Raw genomic sequence first — 15,007 nt, 5'->3', positions numbered from 1 at the left:
GGCCGTGGTATTTCACATATGACTATACTAGTAGGCCCAAGGCCTACTATACTCATATTTGAAATACCACGGCCTAGTATAGTCATTCCAAGGCCTAGTGTAATAACTCTAGAAACTTGTCTATTTCTACACTACAAGTTGGAATTGAGCTGATTACATTCATCCACTCAATGCTGACTTGTATTCCCCATTGACTTTCATTGGGGTTGGGTTTTGAGGGTTGTGTTTTGAGAAAATCACATACTTTTTTTTCAACTAGTTGGACAATTTTCTCTTGAAAAAAATTGGTTTCCTGATTCATGGCCTGCAGCTTTGCTCGTTCCAATATATTTCACGCAGACTAGCAATGCTGCATTTTAACTCATATGTGTATTTACCTGCCCAGGTGTGTGAACATCAAAAAATTCAGTTATACATGGGAAGTTTTTTATTTAATTGGAGTTTAAAAAATATAGTGCACTCAGTAATGGTATCAAATAAGGTTTTTTATTACCATAAACAAACAAAAACATTACACCATTTCATCTTGCCAGTGCACCCGTCCTACATCAGAAATAAAGTAGGCCGCAAATTGGTCCCTCATTTGGCCAACTTCAACGGATGACCTGAGAGTGTGCTGAGTGAATTCAGGCAATGGGTTAGGAGCATCATCGTCCAGTTCAAAGGTCGGGTGCTCTTTAGCCATCACAAAGTTATGTAGAACCACACAGGCCTTCACCACCTCATCGACTGTTTCAAGTTTAAGATTAATGGCAGTGCCCAGAATTCGCCATCTGGAGACAAGAATCCCAAAAGCACACTCGGCAGTTCTTCTGGCCCTGGTCAGCCTGTAATTAAATATTTTTTTGGTGTGGTCCAAGTCCCGGCTGGAGTAGGGTTTCAGTAAGTTTCCGCACATTTGAAAAGCCTCATCGCCAACCATTACAAAGGGCAGTGGCGGAGCTTCGGTGTGAGGAAGAGGCCGTGGCATAGGGAAATTAAATTGGTTGCCATACAACCTCCGGCCCATGTCTGAGTTTTTAAAAGCCTGTGAGTCATTACCACGGCCAAATGCTCCAATGTCCACTGCTACAAACATACATCCGGCATCCGCAATGGCCAGGAGTACTATTGAAAAGTACTTTTTGTAATTATAGTACTCAGATCCCGTTCTTTTGGGTTTGATGATCCGTATGTGTTTACCATCAACAGCTCCCAAACAGTTGGGGAAATTGCAGACTGTCCAGAATTTGTCAGCAATTTCCATCCACTTTTCAGCAGTGGGCAGGGGCATAAATTCTGGACAAAGAACATTCCAGAGAGCCCGGCAGGTGTCAGCAACAATTCCAGACAAGGTAGAGATTCCAATACGGTACTGGAAGTGTAGTGAAGATAGGGTTTCTCCAGTCACCAGGAATCTGTGAACAGACAAATAAGTAAAATTAATATTTATGTATATTATTTTAAAAAACTATAAAATAAAATATTAGTACATTCACGAAAACTAATTACCCAAGGTTTTGAATACTAAATTTAAAAAAAAAATATCAGACCGCAACCCTTGGTTTTTAAATATTACGTACCGTAATGTCACCAGTAGCCGTTCCTCAGGAGGAATCGCACGACGGAGCTGTGTGTCCTGTCTCCGGATGGATTGTTGGACACGAGCAAGCAAATCCCTGAAACTTTCTTGGGACATCCGGATATAATCTGTAAATTTCTCCGGGTTTGCCTGTAGCTCGCTGTAGAGGGTGTGGTATGCCCCACGGCTCTCCCGGCGTTCAACAATCGGATGTATCCACATACGCCGCCGCTGCCGTCTTCGCTGCCTCTCTCTCTTCCTTTGTTCATGGCAAGCAACTGCATACGCCTGAGCCATCACGATGTCCAAATCCAAGTTGAAGTGAAAACTCTTCCAGCACAGATCCATGGTCACGAGAAGAATCAAGCAAATGTGAAGAATACTGTAGACAGGGTCTATATATTAACATACCACACCCACAATGAAGTCCCATTGGTCTTGTGTGTTGTTGAATGTTTTTTTTTTTCTTTTTTGGGGGGTTTTTCAAAAATCTGTAAAAAAACGCAAACGCACAAAAACGCTGCGTTTTTTTCTTGCATGCGCATAAAAAGCGTTTGTATGCATTTGTATGCGTTTTTTCAATGCGTTTTTTTGCGGGAAAAACGCGCTGCAAAAAAAAGCAAGTGTGAAACCAGCCTTAGAGTGAAGACGTGGCCAGAAATACGGTTACGAAGGGAGCCATAGAAGATTGGAAATGGGTAAGGAAGCAGCTTGAATGGCGAGTGAGTTAAGCAGTGGGGTGAATGTATTTTTTTTCTTTTTGACCTTTCGGTGGTCCTCAACTGTTCAGCAAGATGGTATCTGCAGCTGGTCAACATTTTGCTGAATTTTCTTGTAGCAAAAACAATCTGCATTCTTCTTAATGGACTTTTTTTGGAAAATTTAAGAAGAATTCAATTACAGCTACCATTCACCTTTCCCGCAATTCCCACTGCTCCCTGCTTGCTGACTTGTCCTTTGCCTCCCTAACATGTCGCATCTCTGACCTGCTGTTTATTCTATGCAGGGGCTTCTGGCGGCCCGTAGGCCCTGGAGCACATACAGGAGCTTGAAACTAAATGTCTAAATTAATTTCTGGGCCTAGAGTAAACATCTGGCCAGAAACAGAATTGTGAAGGGCCAGTCATCTGGCAGGGTGCAAAAGGGATGGCCAGAGAGATGAGCAGCAGTGTTGAGCATTCCGATACCGCAAGTATCGGGTATCGGCCGATACTTGCTGTATCGGAATTCCGATACCGACTTCCGATATTTTTTCAATATCGGAATTCGGCATCGGAATCGGAAGTTCAGTTGATTGACAGCCTGACGTCATCATGATGCGCGGTGTGTGCGCATCATGATGCGCCGTCATTTCGGGCCTTCTGGGGGTCTCTGCCGGCCTGCCGGGGGGCTGTGCCGGCCTGCCGGGGGGCTGTGTGGACTGCCCGGGGTCTGTACCGGCCTGCCGGGGGGCTGTGCCGGCCTGCCGGTGGTCTGTGCACCCTGTGGGGGTCTGTACCGGCCTGCCGGGGGGCTGTGCCGGCCTGCCGGTGGTCTGTGCACCCTGTGGGGGTCTGTACCGGCCTGCCGGGGGGCTGTGCCGGCCTGCCGGTGGTCTGTGCACCCTGTGGGGGTCTGTACCGGCCTGCCGGGGGGCTGTGCCGGCCTGCCGGGGGGCTGTGCTGATGTCCGGGGGTCTGTGCAAGCATCGTCCGATGGGACTACAAGTCCCATCTGGCGATGCCTGCTACCATGACAGTGATTGACACATTAGCCAATGATGGGACAGTAGTAGTCCCATCATCCGGCTAATGTGTTAAATGTTAAAAAAAAAAAATACTACATACATACTACATGCTACATACATACTACATGCTACATACATACTACATACATACTACATACATGCTACATACATGCTACATACATGCTGCATGCTACATACATACTACATACATACTACATACATACTACATGCATGCTACATGCATGCTACATACATACATGCATGCTACATACATACTACATGCATGCTACATACATACTACATGCATGCTACATACATACTACATGCTACATACATACCACATACATACTACATACATACTACATACTACATATATACTACATGCATGCTACATACATACTACATGTTACATACATACCACATACATGCTACATACATACTACATATATACTACATACATACTACATACATACTACATACATACTACATGCATACTACATGCATACTACATGCATACTACATGCATGCTACATACATACTACATGCATGCTACATACATACTACATGCTACATACATACCACATACATACATACTACATACTACATATATACTACATGCATGCTACATACATACCACATACATGCTACATATATACTACATACATACTACATGCATGCTACATACATACTACATGCTACATACATACCACATACATACTACATACATACTACATGCTACATACATACTACATATATACTACATGCATGCTACATACATACTACATGCTACATACATACCACATACATACCACATACATGCTACATACATACTACATGCATACTACATGCATACTACATACATACTACATGCATGCTACATACATACTACATGCTACATACATACCACATACATACTACATACATACTACATACATACTACATGCATGCTACATACATACTACATGCTACATACATACCACATACATACTACATACATGCTACATACATACTACATATATACTACATGCATGCTACATACATACTACATATATACTACATGCATGCTACATACATACTGCATGCTACATGCATGCTACATACATACTACATACATACTACATGCTACATACATACCACATATATACTACATACATACAATACATTCATACAATACATACATAGACATACAGTACATATAACATAGAGTAACATACTTACCAATACTTGTCACATTGTTCCCCGAAGCCATTGTCTTTTCCGGAATAAATATTAACATAACAAACCACAAAAATACTCACCCACGATCCGAAGCAGTCCACGAGTGTGTCCCACGACGATCTTGGGTAGAGAACGGCAGCATCAGATGATGCTGCCGTTCTCTACGGGCTGCAGGAATCCAATGACGGAAGGTAGGTATCCTTCCGCACTGTATTCCTCCGCCACTTAAAAAAAAAAAAAGTCCCTAGTCTCACTTTATGCCATTGCTATGTGGGAAATTCCCACACAGCAATGGCATAAAGTGAGACTAGGGACTTTTTTTTTTTTAAGTGGCGGAGGAATACAGTGCGGAAGGATACCTACCTTCCGTCATTGGATTCCTGCAGCCCGTAGAGAACGGCAGCATCAGCTGATGCTGCAGTTCTCTACCCAAGATCGTCGTGGGACACACTCGTGGACTGCTTCGGATCGTGGGTGAGTATTTTTGTGGTTTGTTATGTTAATATTTATTCCGGAAAAGACAATGGCTTCGGGGAACAATGTGACAAGTATTGGTAAGTATGTTACTCTATGTTATGTGTACTGTATGTCTATGTATGTATTGTATGAATGTATTGTATGTATGTAGTATATATGTGGTATGTATGTAGCATGTAGTACACTCACTGGCCACTTTATTAGGTACACCTGTCCAACTGTGTGTTAAGACTTAATTTCTAATCAGCCAATCACATGGCGGCAACTCAGTGCATTTAGGCATGTAGACATGGTCAAGACAATCTCCTGCAGTTCAAACCGAGCATCAGTATGGGGAAGAAAGGTGATTTGAGTGCCTTTGAACGTGGCATGATTGTTGGTGCCAGAAGGGCTGGTCTGAGTATTTCAGAAACTGCTGATCTACTGGGATTTTCACGCACAACCATCTCTAGGGTTTACAGAGAATGGTCCGAAAAAGAAAAAAAATCCAGTGAGCGGCAGTTCTGTGGCCGGAAATGCCTTGTTGATGCCAGAGGTCAGAGGAGAATGGGCATACTGGTTCGAGCTGATAGAAAGGCAACAGTGACTCAAATTGCCACCCGTTACAACCAAGGTAGGCAGAAGAGCATCTCTGAACGCACAGTGCGTCGAACTTTGAGGCAGATGGGCTACAGCAGCAGAAGACCACACTGGGTACCACTCCTCTCAGCTAAGAACAGGAAACTGAGGCTACAATTTGCACAAGCTCATCGAAATTGGACAGTAGAAGATTGGAAAAACGTTGCCTGGTCTGATGAGTCTCGATTTCTGCTGCGACATTCGGATGGTAGGGTCAGAATTTGGCGTAAACAACATGAAAGCATGGATCCATCCAGCCTTGTATCAACGGTTCAGGCTGGTGGTGGTGGTGTCATGGTGTGGGGAATTTTTTCTTGGCACTCTTTGGGCCCCTTGGTACCAATTGAGCATCGTTGCAACGCCACAGCCTACCTGAGTATTGTTGCTGACCATGTCCATCCCTTTATGACCACAATGTACCCAACATCTGATGGCTACTTTCAGCAGGATAATGCGCCATGTCATAAAGCTCGAATCATCTCAGATTGGTTTCTTGAACATGACAATGAGTTCACTGTACTCAAATGGCCTCCTCAGTCACCAGATCTCAATCCAATAGAGCATCTTTGGGATGTGGTGGAACGGGAGATTCGCTTCAGGGATGTGCAGCCGACAAATCTGCGCCAACTGTGTGATGCCATCATGTCAATATGGTCCAAAATCTCTGAGGAATGCTTCCAGCACCTTGTTGAATCTCTGCCACGAAGAATTGAGGCAGTTCTGAAGGCAAAAGGGGGTCCAACCCGTTACTAGCATGGTGTACCTAATAAAGTGGCCAGTGAGTGTATGTATGTAGTATGTATGTAGCATGCATGTAGTATATATGTAGTATGTATGTAGCATGCATGTAGTATATATGTATGAATGTATGTAGCATGTAGTATGTATGTAGTATGTATGTGGTATGTATGTAGCATGTAGTATGTATGTAGTATGTATGTAGCATGCATGTAGTATGTATGTAGCATGCATGTAGTATATACGTAGTATGTATGTAGCATGTAGTATGTATGTAGCATGAATGTAGTATATATGTAGTATGTATGTAGCATGTAGTATGTATGTAGCATGCATGTAGTATATGTGTAGTATGTAGCATGTAGTATGTATGTAGCATGCATGTAGTATATATGTAGTATGTAGCATGTAGTATGTATGTAGCATGCATGTAGCATGTACTATGTATGTAGCATGCATGTAGTATATATGTGTTATGTATGTAGCATGTAGCATGCATGTAGCATGCATGTAGTATGTATGTAGTATGTATGTAGTATATATGTGGTATGTATGTAGCATGTAGTATGTATGTAGCATGTAGTATGTATGTAGCATGCAGTATGTATGTAGCATGCATGTAGTATATATGTAGTATGTATGTAGTATATATGTAGTATGTATGTTGCATGTAGTATTTACAGTGCCTACAAGTAGTATTCAACCCCCTGCACATTTAGCAGGTTTGATAAGATGCAAATAAGTTAGAGCCTTCAAACTTCACACAAGAGCAGGATTTATTAACAGATGCATAAATCTTACAAACCAAAAAGTTATGTTGCTCAGTTAAATTTTAATAAATTTTAAACATAAAAGTGTGGGTCAATTATTATTCAACCCCTAGGTTTAATATTTTGTGGAATAACCCTTGTTTGCAATTACAGCTAATAATCGTCTTTTATAACACCTGATCAGGCCGGCACAGGTCTCTGGAGTTATCTTGGCCCACTCCTCCATGCAGATCTTCTCCAAGTTATCTAGGTTCTTTGGGTGTCTCATGTGGACTTTAATCTTGAGCTCCTTCCACAAGTTTTCAATTGGGTTAAGGTCAGGAGACTGACTAGGCCACTCCAACACCTTGATTTTTTGCCTCTTGAACCAGGCCTTGGTTTTCTTGGCTGTGTGCTTTGGGTCGTTGTCTTGTTGGAAGATGAAATGACGACCCATCTTAAGATCCTTGATGGAGGAGCGGAGGTTCTTGGCCAAAATCTCCAGGTAGGCCGTGCTATCCATCTTCCCATGGATGCGGACCAGATGGCCAGGCCCCTTGGCTGAGAAACAGCCCCACAGCATGATGCTGCCACCACCATGCTTGACTGTAGGGATGGTATTCTTGGGGTCGTATGCAGTGCCATCCAGTCTCCAAACGTCACGTGTGTGGTTGGCACCAAAGATCTCGATCTTGGTCTCATCAGACCAGAGAACCTTGAACCAGTCTGTCTCAGAGTCCTCCAAGTGATCATGAGCAAACTGTAGACGAGCCTTGACATGACGCTTTGAAAGTAAAGGTACCTTACGGGCTTGTCTGGAACGGAGACCATTGCGGTGGAGTACGTTACTTATGGTATTGACTGAAACCAATGTCCCCACTGCCATGAGATCTTCCCGGAGCTCCTTCCTTGTTGTCCTTGGGTTAGCCTTGACTCTTCGGACAAGCCTGGCCTCAGCACGGGAGGAAACTTTCAAAGGCTGTCCAGGCCGTGGAAGGCTAACAGTAGTTCCATAAGCCTTCCACTTCCGGATGATGCTCCCAACAGTGGAGACAGGTAGGCCCAACTCCTTGGAAAGGGTTTTGTACCCCTTGCCAGCCTTGTGACCCTCCACGATCTTGTCTCTGATGGCCTTGGAATGCTCCTTTGTCTTTCCCATGTTGACCATGTATGAGTGCTGTTCACAAGTTTGGGGAGGGTCTTAAATAGTCATAAAAGGCTGGAAAAAGAGATAATTAATCCAAACATGTGAAGCTCATTGTTCTTTGTGCCTGAAATGCTTCTTAATACTTTAGGGGAACCAAACAGAATTCTGGTGGTTTGAGGGGTTGAATAATAAATGACCCTCTGAATAAAGTTTTCACAATTTAAAAAAAAATTAAACAAAGAAATAACATTCTTTTTTGCTGCAGTGCATTTCACACTTCCAGGCTGATCTACAGTCCAAATGTCACAATGCCAAGTTAATTCCGAATGTGTAAACCTGCTAAATCTGCAGGGGGTTGAATACTACTTGTAGGCACTTGTATGTAGTATGAATGTAGCATGTATGTAGTATGCATGTTGTATGTATGTAGCATGTAATTTTTTTTTTTTTTTTTTACATTCAACACATTAGCCGGATGATAGGACTATTACTGTCCCATCATTGGCTAATGTGTTAATCACTGTCATGGTAGCAGGCATCGCCCGATGGGACTTGTAGTCCCATCGGACGATGCCTGCACAGACCCCCGAAGCCTGCACAGACCACCGGCAGGCCGGCACAGCCCCCCGGCAGGCCGGCACAGCCCCCCGGAGCCTGCACAGACCACCGGCAGGCCGGCACAGCCCCCCGGCAGGCCGGCACAGCCCCCCGGAGCCTGCACAGCCCCCCGGCAGGCCGGCACAGCCCCCCGGCAGGCTGGCACAGCCCCCCGGCAGGCCGGCACAGCCCACCGGAGCCTGCACAGACCACCGGCAGGCCGGCACAGCCCCCCGGCAGGCCGGCACAGACCACCGGAGCCTGCACAGACCCCCTGGCAGGCCGGCACAGCCCCCCGAAAGGCCCGTACAGACCCCAGAGAGGCTGTACAAGGGCAGGAAAGGGTTTTTCTTATTCCGATACCGGAAGTCCCATAGACTTGAATGGGTCTTCCGGTATCGGAATCGGCGATACCGATACTTTTTTTAAAGATCGGCCGATACCATCCGATACGATACTTTGAAGTATCGGACGGTATCGCTCAACTCTAATGAGCAGTGATCAAAGTATGATTATTTGTTTTCAGTTTTAACTTTTAGCCGGCCCTCTACTGCTCAGTATGATGGTGGTCGTATTAGCACAGAGCAAATGACAAAAAAATCCACATTTTTCTGAATATGTATTTTTGTAAAAATGTATAGTAGAATTCAGTTCCAATTACCACTCATGTTTCCCACCATCGTCACTGCTCCCTTTCTGCTCTCCAGTTCTCTGCCTCTTCACCTTGTGGCATCTCCTGCCTTTTTCTGCTCAGGGGCTTCTGGATGCAAGCAGGCCCTGGAGCATATGTAGTGAACTCTGAGGCCTGCATGCAGCTGGAAGCCTAGATTAAATTCTGGATTAGACATCAGGCAGGAAGCAGAAGAACTTTCCAGAGTGTTGAGACGTGAGGTATGTTTATTTTTTTCACTTCTAACTTTTGTACTGTCCTCTACTGTTCAGCAAGATGGTGGCCACAACTTTTTTCAGAACCTGCATGGTAATAAAAAAAATCCTGAAAGTGGACTTTTGAAAAATTTGAGTAGAGTTTAATTTCAACTGAATAAATACACCCATCTCTAGTGAGTTATTCGATTTAGATCATGATATATTGAGATCTTATTTTAGCAAGAACAGGGCCAACCTGTTTAAGACCTTGACCAAAGATGAGTGACTAAATTGAAGTGAGCAATTAATTTCAAGTGGAATTTATCATTTGATTCTGCATCAGTTTAGCAAATGGTGACTGTCATTTTTCTGAACCATAAAAGGACATAAAGCTCTCACATTGCCTTCTGGCACCCCTTCATTGGTTTTGTCTCTGTTTACATCGGAACTAGTGTTGAGCGATACCATCCGATATTGAGAAATATCGGATCGGATTGGATCGGCCGATATCCAAAAAGTATCGGGTATCGCCGATTCCGATCCCGGAAGTCCCATTCAAGTCAATGGGACAGAAATATCGGAATTAAAAAAAACCCTTTCTTTACTTGCACATCCAGTTCGGGAGGGGGGAAGAGTGTGGGCAGACACTGTGTGTGTCTGTGTGTGCGGGCGGGGTCTGTGCGGGCCTGCCGGGGGTCTGTACAGGCCTGCCGGGGGCTTGTGCCGGCTGCCGGGGGTCTGTACGGGCCTGACGGAGGCTTGTGCCGGCTGCCGGGCATCTGTACGGGCCTGCCGGGGGCTTGTGCCTGCTGCCGGGGGTCTGTATGGGCATGCCAGGGGCTTGTGCCGGCTGCCGGGGGTCTGTACGGGCCTGACAGGGGCTTGTGCTGGCTGCCGGTGGTCTGTACGGGCCTGCCGGGGGATTGTGCCGGCTGCCAGGGGTCTGTACGGGCCTGCCGGGGGCTTGTGCCGGCTGCCGGGGGTCTGTACGGGCCTGCCGGGGGCTTGTGCCGGCTGGCGGGGGTCTGTACGGGCCTGCCGGGGGCTTGTGCCGGCTGGCGGGGATCTGTACGGGCCTGCCGGGGGCTTGTGCCGGCTGGCGGGGGTCTGTGCGGGCCTGCTGAGGGTCTCGTGTGTGTGCAGGCATCGTCTGATAGTCCCATCGGGTGATGCCTGCTACAATGACTGTGATTGACACATTAGCCAATGATGTGACAGTAGTAGTACCATCATCCGGCTAATGTGTTGAATGTAAAAAAAAAACCATACATACTACATACATACTACATACATACATACTACATATATACAACATTCATACATACTCTATACATACTACATATATACAACATACATACATACTACATACATACTTCATATATACTACATTCATACAACATACATACTACATACATACTACATTCATACAGCATACATACATACATACTACATACATACTAAATATATACAAAATTCATGCAACATACATACATACTACATACATACTTCATATATACTACATTCATACAACATACATACTACATATATACTACATTCATACTGCATACATACATACATACTACATACATACTAAATATATACAAAATTCATGCAACATACATACATACTACATACTACATACATACTACATATATACAAAATTCATGCAACATACATACATACTACATACTACATAAATGCTTCATATACAGTGGGGCAAAAAAGTATTTAGTCAGTCAGCAATAGTGCAAGTTCCACCACTTAAAAAGATGAGAGGCGTCTGTAATTTACATCATAGGCAGACCTCAACTATGGGAGACAAACTGAGAAAAAAAAATCCAGAAAATCACATTGTCTGTTTTTTTTTCATTTTATTTGCATATTATGGTGGAAAATAAGTATTTGGTCAGAAACAAAATTTCATCTCAATACTTTGTGATATATCCTTTGTTGGCAATAACAGAGGTCAAACATTTTCTGTAAGTCTTCACAAGGTTGCCACACACTGTTGTTGGTATGTTGGCCCATTCCTCCATGCAGATCTCCTCTAGAGCAGTGATGTTTATGGCTTTTCGCTTGGCAACACGGACTTTCAACTCCCTCCAAAGGTTTTCTATAGGGTTGAGATCTGGAGACTGGCTAGGCCATTCCAGGACCTTGAAATGCTTCTTACGAAGCCACTCCTTCGTTGCCCTGGCGGTGTGCTTTGGATCATTGTCATGTTGAAAGACCCAGCCACATTTCATATTCAATGCCCTTGCTGATGGAAGGAGGTTTGCACTCAAAATCTCACGATACATGGCCCCATTCATTCTTTCATGTACCCGGATCAGTCGTCCTGGCCCCTTTGCAGAGAAACAGCCCCAAACCATGATGTTTCCACCACCATGCTTTACAGTAGGTATGGTGTTTGATGGATGCAACTCAGTATTCTTTTTCCTCCAAACACGACAAGTTGTGTTTCTACCAAACAGTTCCAGTTTGGTTTCATCAGACCATAGGACATTCTCCCAAAACTCCTCTGGATCATCCAAATGCTCTCTAGCAAACTCCAGATGGGCCCGGACATGTACAGACTTAAGCAGTGGGACACGTCTGGCACTGCAGGATCTGAGTCCATGGTGGCGTAGTGTGTTACTTATGGTAGGCCTTGTTACATTGGTCCCAGCTCTCTGCAGTTCATTCACTAGGTCCCCCCGCGTGGTTCTGGGATTTTTGCTCACCGTTCTTGTGATCATTCTGACCCCACGGGGTGGGATTTTGCGTGGAGCACCAGATCGAGGGAGATTATCAGTGGTCTTGTATGTCTTCCATTTTCTAATTATTGCTCCCACAGTTGATTTCTTCACTCCAAGCTGGTTGGCTATTGCAGATTCAGTCTTCCCAGCCTGGTGCAGGGCTACAATTTTGTTTCTGGTGTCCTTTGACAGCTCTTTGGTCTTCACCATAGTGGAGTTTTGAGTCAGACTGTTTGAGGGTGTGCACAGGTGTCTTTTTATACTGATAACAAGTTTAAACAGGTGCCATTACTACAGGTAATGAGTGGAGGAAAGAGGAGACTCTTAAAGAAGAAGTTACAGGTCTGTGAGAGCCAGAAATCTTGATTGCTTGTTTCTGACCAAATACTTATTTTCCACCATAATATGCAAATAAAATGAAAAAAAAACAGACAATGTGATTTTCTGGATTTTTTTTTCTCAGTTTGTCTCCCATAGTTGAGGTCTACCTATGATGTAAATTACAGATGCCTCTCATCTTTTTAAGTGGTGGAACTTGCACTATTGCTGACTGACTAAATACTTTTTTGCCCCACTGTATACTACATTCATACAACATACATACATACTACATATATACTACATTCATACAGCTTACATACATACATGCATACATGCTACATACTACATACATACTACATATATAAAAAATTCATACAACATGCATACATACATACTTCATATATACTACATTCATTCAACATACATACATACTACATGCATATATACTACATTCATACAACATACATACATACATACTACATACTTACTACATACATACAACATGCTACAGACATACAACATACATACTACATTCAATACATTCATACATTCATACAATACATACATCTAGACATACAGTACATATAACATAGAGTACATACTCACCATTACTTGTCAATTTGATCCCCGAAGCCAGTGTCATCTGTGGAAAAATATGAAAATAACAAACAACCTATATACTCCCTGATCCACAGAAATCCATAAGTGTCCCACACCAATCTCCCGTGGAGAACAGCAGCATCAGCTGATGTGACCGCTCTCTACGGGGCTCCAGGAATACAATGATGGGAGGTAGGTATCCTTCCGCACTGTATTCCTCCGCCACTGTAAAAAAAATAGTTCCTAGTCTCACTTTTGGCATTGCTGTGTGAGAATGTTCCCACGTAGCTTTTGCCATAAAGTATTGTATGAATGTATTGTATGTAGTATGTATGTAGTATGTATGTATGTATGTATGTTATATGTCTGTAGCATGTTGTATGTATGTAGTATGTATGTAGTATGTACTATGTGTGTATGTTGTATGAATGCAGTACATATGTAGTATGTATGTGTTGTATGAATGTATTGTATGTAGTATGTATGTTGTATGTAGTATGTATGTAGTATGTATGTTGTATGTCTGTAGCATGTTATATGTATGTTGTATGTATGTAGTATGTAGTATGTATGTATGTTGTATGAATGTAGCATCTATGTATGTAGTATATGTGTATGTATGTTGTATGAATGTAGTATATATGTAGTATGTATGTATGTATGTTGTATGAATGTAGTATGTATGTATGTTGTATGAATGTAGTATATATGTAGTATGTAGTATGTATGTATGCTGCATGAATGTAGTATGTATGCATGTGGTATGTATGTAATATGTATATAGTATGTATGAATGTTGTATATATGTAGTATGTATGTTGTATGACTGCTGTATATATGTAGTATGTATGAATGTTGTATATATGTAGTATGAATGTTGTATATATGTAGTATGTATATAGTAAGTATGAATGTTGTATATATGTAGTATGTTAGCATGTGGTATGTATGTAGTATGTATGTAGTATGTATGTATGTAGTATGTATGTTGTATAAATGTAGTATGTATGTAGTATGTATAAATGTTGTATATATGTAGTATGTATGTTGTATGAATGTTGTATATATGTAGTATGTATGTAGTATGTATATATATATATATATTTTTTTACATTCAACACATTAGCCGGATGATGGGACTACTACAGTCCCATCATTGGCTAATGTATCAATCTCTGTCATTGTAGCAGGCATCGCCCGATGGGACTTGTAGTCCCATCGGACGATGCCTGCACACACAAAAGACCCCCAGCAGGCCCGCACAGACCCCCGGCAGCCGGCACAAGCCCCCCGGCAGGCCCGTACAGACCCCCGGGAGCCAGCACAAGACCCCGGCAGGCCCGTACAGACCCCCGGCAGCCAGCACAGGCCCCCGGCAGGCCCGTACAGACCCCCGGCAGCCGGCACAAGCCTCCGGCAGGCCCGTACAGACCCCCGGCAGCCGGCACAAGCCCACGGCATGCCCGTACAGACCCCCTGAAGCCGGCACAAGCCCCCGGCAGGCCCGTACAGACCCCCGGAAGCCGGCACAAGCCCCCGGCAGGCCCGTACAGATCCCCGCCAGCCGGCACAAGCCCCCAGCAGGCCCGTACAGACCCACGGCAGCCGGCACAAGACCCCGGCAGGCCCGTACAGATCCCCGGCTGTCGG

Source organism: Dendrobates tinctorius, unplaced genomic scaffold (genome assembly GCF_039654945.1).
Source record: "Dendrobates tinctorius isolate UK_male_01 unplaced genomic scaffold, ASM3965494v1 ptg000151l, whole genome shotgun sequence".
Classification (NCBI taxonomy): Eukaryota; Metazoa; Chordata; class Amphibia; order Anura; family Dendrobatidae; genus Dendrobates; species Dendrobates tinctorius.
The sequence above is the reverse complement of the archived record's forward strand: the minus strand, read 5'-3'. Positions refer to the sequence as shown.